General features: G+C 45.6%; 1 protein-coding gene across 1 annotated transcript in view; it reads right to left on the reverse strand.

Moving 5' to 3' along the window:
• TMBIM1 (transmembrane BAX inhibitor motif containing 1) overlaps window positions 1-1,775 on the reverse strand; it is a 203,651-nt gene extending 201,876 nt beyond the window's left edge. Inside the window, exon 1 of the mRNA XM_069227093.1 lies at window positions 1,532-1,775. The gene's annotated coding sequence lies outside the window, so the exon portion shown is untranslated. The remainder of the gene's footprint in view (window positions 1-1,531) is intronic.
• Between the last annotated feature and the right edge of the window lie 6,923 nt (window positions 1,776-8,698).

Consider the following 8,698-nt stretch of genomic DNA (forward strand, 5'->3'; position numbering starts at 1 on the left):
TTTTCAATAAAAGAAAATATACTTTTACATGCAAGGGCTTTCATTCTGCCATCTTTCCCCACTAGACTATTGTGGAGTCATTCAGATGTTTTTCTGTCCTTCCCAGCACAGGGGTAACATGTCAGCCCACTTCCGGTGCTGGCTGCCCTCCATGCGAGTGAAAGCATTCTGCCCTCGCATGTCAACCTCACTCAAACTAGTTCCGTACACTGCTGGGATCTGTAAGCCAAGGTTCCTTTTCTTTAATTCTGTTATTTTGTCTTTTTTTTTTTTGCAAGGTGCCTGGCTGCTCCCCATAACCACAAACACTCACTGCTGCTTGAAGTGACCCTCATGCCAAACAGGCACCGCAAGCAGCTCCCATTTCTGAATGAGATTTAAAACCACTGAAAGATGGCCACGTGCGTATGCGCCGCCATTTTTATATGTTTTTACTTTAAGGGGGTAGAGGGTGCATTGAAAGTTGTACAGCCAGACGTACAGAGCCACCTTTCAAAGCTTTTGCAAAAGTTTACTACAGAAAGCGTGTCAGGGCGGCCGCCCTGGTGCGCGAATGTGTGTGCAAGCACAGGTCGACATTTTAACAAAAAAAAAAACATTTAAAAACAAAACAAGTATTGGCAAATCCACAATCTCTGCTGCCAACCCCAGGCCCACTGGGCTTTCCCAAATGCATCTTTACTAAAAGCAACCAAACAGTACAACTTTAAGCTATTTTCAATAAACATTCTGCTGTATTAACAAGATGTATTTGTCAAGCTAACTGCTGAAAACGAAAGCTGTAACTAACATGCATGAGTGTTGTGTAATGTTTATGTAGTGCCATGGCGGGATCTCCTGGTGTGTGGCCTCCTGCGCTTTCCCCCGCACCGGGTCACTTCTCACTGTGACCCATGTGCCCCTCCAGGCGACGCTCATGTGTCCAGGGGTTCAGGTGACTCCCACCCCGGGCCGTCTCCCTCTCTTGGGCCCTCGGCTGGCCTCCTTCCCTGTCTAACTCCCTCGTTTCTGCTCCTTCCTAGGCCCCGGGTGTTTCCCTCACACTCCCTGTATCTCCAATGTGTCCCTGCCAGTCCAGTTCCACAACTCTTCAGTTCACAGGTCTAAACTCTTCCCCCGGTGGTCTTCCTTCCCTTCTCTCCAGGTGCATTCTGGGACTTGTAGTGTCACTTGCATCACTGCAGGTGTGGGGAAAGTGACAACTACGAAGCACGAATGGATCCCACGTGACATAGGGCCACTTGGCAGGTATGTTCCCGCCCCCTCTTACCCCCCTCCGAGCCCCCGCCCCACTTCCCTCTCTGCACCGTTCCCCATCTCCCCCGCAGTGTACCCCTAGCCCCCCGTGCCTCGCCTGTTGCTGCCCTCCCCCTCGTGTCTACCCCTACGCACCCCATCCCTCCCCTCCACCACCCACACTGCGTGTACACAAAGCCCGTCAACAGCCGCCTGGGGGAAACTTTCCCTCCCTCCCTCCCCCGGTGCATGCTGCCCCCTCCCCTACAAGCAAGAGCCCCCCGTCCCCCCTCACCTGCGGCTCCGGGTCCTCTGCTCGCCCGGTGCTGGTCGGTGGCCTCCTGCCCGGTGCCGCTCCTGCCACAGATGCCTGGGGAGGAGGAGGATGGGGAGGGAGGCTCTGCCCAGAGATGCTGCTCCTCCCCGGCCGGCGCCGGGCCACGGTGGGGCGACGCTGCCCCCTGGCGGCCGCCGGTGACTCACGGTTATCACTGGCGCGCACCCCCGCCTGCATCTTCTGATAACCGGGGACCTGAAACGGGAATGAAGTCTGTCTGCACCGCACCGGAGAGCAGCAGTCCTAAAAATAACACTAATTAAAGTTCTGAATGCGTTACCAGATGACTCTACATCCCGAGACACACACCTTTCCATTTAAATATCGCTGTTTGCAGGGGTGTCCTTAGACCCAGCCCTTCGATCAAGCCAAGATTACAAACCCCAAAATTCGCTTAATTACAATAAAATATCCCAGTGCGGTAGAGCCGTATCCTTGCCAAACTCTGGGCACAGAGAAGGGATTTCGTAAAAACACCAAGGGAAATGAGTTCCCCATTGACTTGTATTAAGTGATTCTAATTGTAAGCTGTATTTATATAGCGCTTACTATCCCTGATGAGGCGTTGAAGTGCTTTGCGGCGAGTAGCACACTGCTCTGGAGCCCAAGATTACTTTAGTAGATCAGTATAAATGTATTATTTTTTTGCTTCGTGCATTACTTGTTTTAGGTTTGTGTTTTTTATTTCTTGTGTGTTTTAAAAAAAAATCTTTTTGTGTGTTTAGTAGGGTTCAGAGCAGGAATAGACCGATGGAATTGGATATGAAAGACGAAGCAGTAAGTTTATTTGTAAGTAGAGCTCCTCTGTGCCTGTTAGTTGGGTGACATGCGTAAACAAGCATTTGCAATGGGTCTCGCGTTTGCTTGAGTTAGAGCTATTAGCGTTGTAAATTCCTAACTGGACTTTTCTTGCCACATAAATTGTAAATGAAAAGTAAAACAGGTGACATAAGCGAGCCCATTCAAAGTGCCACGGCTGCCATGAGCGTGAAGGAGACACACAAAGCAAAAAGAAGTTCGCTAGCAGTCAAACGTATCGGCAATCGTGGAATTATCCATGTAAAAGGGTCGATAGCCAAGGTGGTAGCAAAATCTCCCCAAGGCGGGACAAACGTAAAGCATTTACCAATGATGACAAAGGATTTTTGTGGTGGGCGGGGATAAAAGCCCACAATCCTTACAACAGATCAAAGCGCTTGCAGGCTTGGCCTTAAAAGGAGGGGAAGTTTGAGATGGTTGTTTGGCGGTTCATAGTCATAAAGGTTTGGAATGAGTCAGAGAGAGGAAGGATGGGACAACGGTTGAAAGGAAAACATTTTATAAAAAAAAAAAAAACTGATATTAACTTAGAGATGCACACATGCACATGCTCCCTACCAGTATTTGTATAGAATATTTAACATGGTCTTGTAGCCAGTGCAGCGCCTTTAAAGCAGGAGAGATATGTGCTTGTGGCTTTAGATTTAGGCAGAATCTAGCTGCAGCGTTCTGAATTCTCTGTATCTAGTTGACAGAGGTGAGCCATGATACAGAGCATTAGCATAATGCAGTTTTTATAGGACAAGTGGGATGGTTGCCTGAACCTTGTCAGGGAATCCTGTCTACGGGAAGATGCAATGCAGTGTTTTCATTGGGCGAAAGCTTGATTTGGGTATCTTATCCACTTGTGCATTCACTGATAGTTTGGCACCCATGGTAACTACAAGGTTTCTTACCTCCTTAAGTACTGTTGGTGGTGGTCTTAGATCGTCAGGCCAGGTGCAGAGACGGTTGTAGCTTTTCCAGTTGCCACAGGTGAGTACTTCTGTTTTGGAGGGATTCAGTTTGAGGTGGCTCTGTGTCATTCATTGGTCAATGGAGCAGAGGCAATTGAGGATTTTCAAGTTGCCAATATCCTTTCGGTTTTCCAATTTCAGAAGTGTCTGTGTGTCCTCTGCGTAGTTATAGCAGGTGAAGTCAAGACCATTCATTAGATCTGGTAATTATTTCATGGGTGCCTTGAGGGACTCCTGCTTTAATGCTGTATGGTTTAGAGGAGAAAGCAGGAGTATGTATAATATTTGTCCTATTGTGATCCAAGAGAGAGCTGTGCGATCTATTCCAGTTTCATCAAGTGTTTGGATTAGTGGGCCATGATCCACTTTGTCAAAGTCCACGTATATTCTGTTGTGTCTGTATAGGCATATCTTGTCTTGAGGGTTGGTTGTTTTGAGCCAGTTGTGCTGCAGTTTAACAATTTGTGTTTTTTTCTGTTTTAACTCTGTATTCATACAAGGGCTGTGTTTTTGTTGCTATTTGTAGATGTTTTCAGCAGAATTAGGAGATTAAAAGCCTTCTGGAGCCATTCACAGAGTGTTCATACGGAACTGATTGAGACCAGATCTGTGTTTGAGTTAGGCAGTTTTTCTAGTTCCTCCAAATTTAGCTTGTTCCAAGGACAATATGTAGTTGAGGGTAAGATGGTTTTAGTTTAGGTGAGTTTTGGTGTCTTGGGTTGGAAAGTAACAAGGTAGTGGTCAGATTGTGTAACTGGAGTAGTCCTTTGGAGAGTCACTAGGTCTGGATTGGTAAAGATTATATCTAATGTGTGTCCAGTGATGTGTGTGGGATTCGGAATGAGCTGTTGTAGGTTGTGTGTGGATAGGCCAGTGAGGATGGTCCTGGGATGTGGCATGCGGTCACCAAGGATGCATTTGTTTGAGTGTATTGTAAGCAAGCTAGAGATTATGTCTAGCAATGTGTCTGGGCATGTGCCATTGCTAGGTGGTGGCCTGTAGATATGAAAGGTTGGGGTACGGCTAGATCTGACAAGGAGAGTCCCACAACCTTGTAAAGAAACATCCCCAGCTTTGGTGAGATTTCTTGTTTCTTTAAATATGACGGCTAAGCCGCCTCCTTTTTTGCCTGTGCAATCTTGTGTTACAGTTTGATATCCTAGTAAAACAGCTTCATGCAATATTAGTGCCATAGCCCCCCCCCAGCCATGGTTCGGTTACAACAAGTAAGTCAGGTTCTGTGTCAACAGGTCAAATATGTGGGGTACTTGTTTTTGAAATGGAACAAACATTTATCATTAGGCAGCTTAAAGAATGTTTGTTGGAGGTAGTGTGAGTTTGTGCCACATGAGGGTGAGTAATATCCTTTGAAGTTGTGAGTGGTGAGCTCTGGGTGGCGGTGTTAACTCTGTGTTATATGTCTGATATAGTGTTGCTTTTGTTTATCAATATCTTCCCCAACATGCTTAAACAACATTTTGTTGAGTCTGGTTGTATGGATGTGCTTGAGTGGTTGGACTGTGGAGTTGTATGTGAAAAGTAGGTGTGATTTGGGACAGACAAGGGGAAGCGAGGTTATGAACCATGTTGTGGAGTTCCTTTCATTAGCGTATGTTGAAGGTGTATAGGTGAGGGTTGGTGGTTTGGCATGAGGTTCAAGTCGTATGGCTCTAAACTGAGCAATGGATGACAGACGTGTGAGTGAGTGTTGTTGTTTGTCTGTGGATTGAATGAGTGTACAGCATCCATTTTAGAACATCCTCATTCCTCACTCCTCATCCCTACTTCTCACCCCTGCTTCTCATCCATCATCCCTACTTCTCATTCATTATATATCATCCCTACTTCTCATCCATCATCCCTACTTCTCATCCATCATACATCATCCCTACTTCTCATCCATCACCCCTACTTCTCATCCATCATCACTGCTTCTCTTCCATCAACCTTATTTCTCTTCATTCATCCCTACTTCTCATCCATCATACATCACCCCTACTTCTCATCCACCATCCCTGCTTCTCATCCATCATCCCTACTTCTCATCCATCACCCCTGCTTCTCATCCATCATCCCTGCTTGTCATCCACCATCCCTACTCCTTATCCCTCATCCCTGCTTCTCATCCATCATCCCTACTTCTCACTTCTCATCCATCATCCCTGCTTCTCATCCATCATACATCATCCCTACTTCTCATCCATCATCCCTACTTCTCATCCATCATCCCTGCTTCTCATCCATCATACATCATCCCTACTTCTCATCCATTATCCCTACTTCTCACCCATCATCCCTGCTTCTCTTCCATCATCCCTACTCCTCATCCCTGCTTCTCATCCCTACTTCTCATCCATCATTCCTACTTCTCATGGCTCAGTCATCATCCCTGCTCCTCATCCATCATCCCTACTCCTCATCCATCATCCCTACTCATCATTCCTCATCCCTCAGTCGTACTAACATATTTTCAGTTTTGTGAAACACACCTTCACACTGATTGGTTTTGAACAAAACTGAAAATGTATTGGTGTGACTGAGGGATGAGGAAGGAGGAGTAGGGATGATGGATGAGGAGTAGGGATGATGGCTGAGGCATGAGAAGTAGGAATGATGGAAGATGGATGAGGAGCAGGGATGAGAATCAGGGATGATGGAAGATAAGTAGGGATGGTGGAAGAGAAGTAGGGGTGAGAAGCAGGGATGAGGAGTAGGGATGATGGATGAGAAGTAGGGATGATGGATGAGAAGTAGGGATGACGTATGATGGATGAGAAGTAGGGATGATGGATGAGAAGTGAGAAATAGGGATGATGTAAAATGGATGAGAAGCAGGGATGATTGAAGAGAAGCAGGGACGATGGATGAGAAGTAGGGGTGATGGATGAGAAATAGGGATGATGTATGATGGATGAGAAGTAGGGATGGTAGATGAGATTTAGGGATGATAGATGAGAAGTAGGGATGATGGAAGAGAAGCAGGGATGATGGATGAGAAGTAGGGATGATGGATAAGAAGCAGGGATGAGAAGTAGGGATGATGGATGAGAAGTAGGGATGATGGATGAGAAGGAGGGATGAGATGCAGGGATAGGAAGTAGGGATGTTGGATGAGAAGTAGGGATGATGGAAGAGAAGTAGGGATGATGGATGAGAAGCAGGGATGACACGCAGGGATGAGAAGTAGGGATGATGGAAGAGAAGTAGGGATGATAGATGAGAAGTAGGGATGATATATGATGATGAGAAGTAGGGATGATGTATGATGGATAAGAAGTAGGGATGATGGATGAGAAGCAGGGTTGAGAAGTAGGGATGAGGAGTGAGGAATGAGGATGTCCTAAAATGGATGCTGTATGAGTGGTTTATTTGTTGCCTGAGAGTATGAGATGGAGGTGGTTTTAAAGGGGTGTTATTTTTTCTACTACTATTCAGTGAAGAGTGGATGTGTGTAGGTATGTTGGGGTGGTGGGGATTTTTTCAAAGCGTGAGATAGTTAAATGTTGTGTGTACGTGTGGCTTTGTTTTAGTATTGTAGTATTATCTGGGGCCATTTTAAATAGGAGTGCCATGCGCAAACAGTTAGAGTGCACTGTATTACCATGAATGCACTGTCCTCAGGGCGGCCCCAAACTTGTCAAGTAAAATACAGAGTGGCTGCTTCAAGGCCATTCTGTGTTTCACTGTGCAAGCGGCAAACTGCCTGCACTTTCAAGAGGGGAGAGAGATCCCCTTGCAAGTGGGTGCAGTGATTGAGTACACCCACTTGTAAGGGGATGTCTGGGCGGCCATGAGGCCCTTTATTCCCCTACAGAGGGCTGACTTTAGTAAATCTCCTAAAGGCATGTTTGCATCTGCACCCGTATCTATAATACAGCACGGGCTCAGAGACAAAGTGATTCCCTCATTTGCATGGGGCCCGCCCCCACAGAAATGAGGGCATGCCCTCTAATGAAAATGCTGGCGCTATCTGTATTCCCAAAGTGGCTGGACAAGCGTCTGCGGCCCCTTCTGTAATACAAAAGTGCTCCCGTTTGCATTAAGCAGGCGCATATGCCTGTTGTGCCCCGATGTACTCTGTAATACGGCCCCTGGTGTGTTGGTAGTGACTTGAGGTGCAGGATTAGAGTGTGACGCATTGCTGAGTTCTGTATGTTGAAAGAGAAGGGGGGGCGGACTGTGTTTAAGAGTAGAGAGCCTGTGTAGTGTGATGGGGTAGGAAAGAATTTTGAGAGATGGTTGAAGACTGGGTAGGACAATTAATGTGCCTTATTGGTGGAGGAGAGTGTAGAAAGAGTGTTGTCATTGGTTGTGTTTGAGAAGAAGAGGAAGGCTGTGTGTTAACGTGGTATGCGTTTAAAGGGGCCGCACAACTGCCTAAGAGAAGGCAGGGGGTGTTAAAAGTGTTTTGTTTGGAAAACGTGGGATTTTGAGAGGTTAGTTGTGAGAGTATTTTGTGCTTTATTGGTGTGTAAGCCAAATTGTATTGTATTGTAATCGTATTTATATAGCGCTTACTACCCCTGACGAGGCGTCAAAGTGCTTATTGATGAGTAGCACGCTACTCCGGAACCCAACAAGAATTAGTGATGGATTAGTATCGTTAAATAATGAGTCCAGTTTTAGTATTATTATGAGTTAATTTGAGCCGCGGATATGAGAGTTTGTTAGTTAGATTGACTGGAGTAATGGAGGGGTGAAGGAGGAAAGAAATCCAGAAGTGTTCATTGGGAGTATATCCTTCATTTACTCAACCCAAAGGCTTGGGATGAGTAAAGGGGGGTGGAGGGGGAAGAGTATGTGGAAGGGTTAGGGAAAGCATAGTAGCAGGGTGAGATGAATGCAGGAGAATTTAGTAGGGTTGTGTGGGAGGTCACAGAGGTAGAGTGAGGTTTGGTGAGTTAGATGTGGAAGTGGAGGGAAGAGCTTAGGCAGAGATATTTAGGAGATGAAAGTGGTAGAAGGGATTTGGGATGAGTCAGAGTGAGAATGGAGGATAGTTTGATAGAGACATGACATACGAGTGATAAGTAGATAAGTGTGATAAGATGAGAGCAGGAATTCATAGATATCTAGTATAACAACCCACCCAGGAGCCATGCAATGATCCACGAACATGGCAAGCACAGAAACAACATATACACATACATACATATATATATATATATATATATATATATATATAAACACACATGAATACACACACATATGCACATACAATACATAATTAGAATCATGGGTAAAAAATACTTAGTCAGACAGGTTTAAAGAGTGTGTGTGTATTTTATTGTTATGACATAGTAGCAATAAATATTTTCCGAAGAAACTATAAATAAATAGAAATATACAT

The sequence above is a fragment of the Pleurodeles waltl genome, chromosome 3_2 (assembly GCF_031143425.1).
Source record: "Pleurodeles waltl isolate 20211129_DDA chromosome 3_2, aPleWal1.hap1.20221129, whole genome shotgun sequence".
Lineage (NCBI taxonomy): Eukaryota > Metazoa > Chordata > Amphibia > Caudata > Salamandridae > Pleurodeles > Pleurodeles waltl.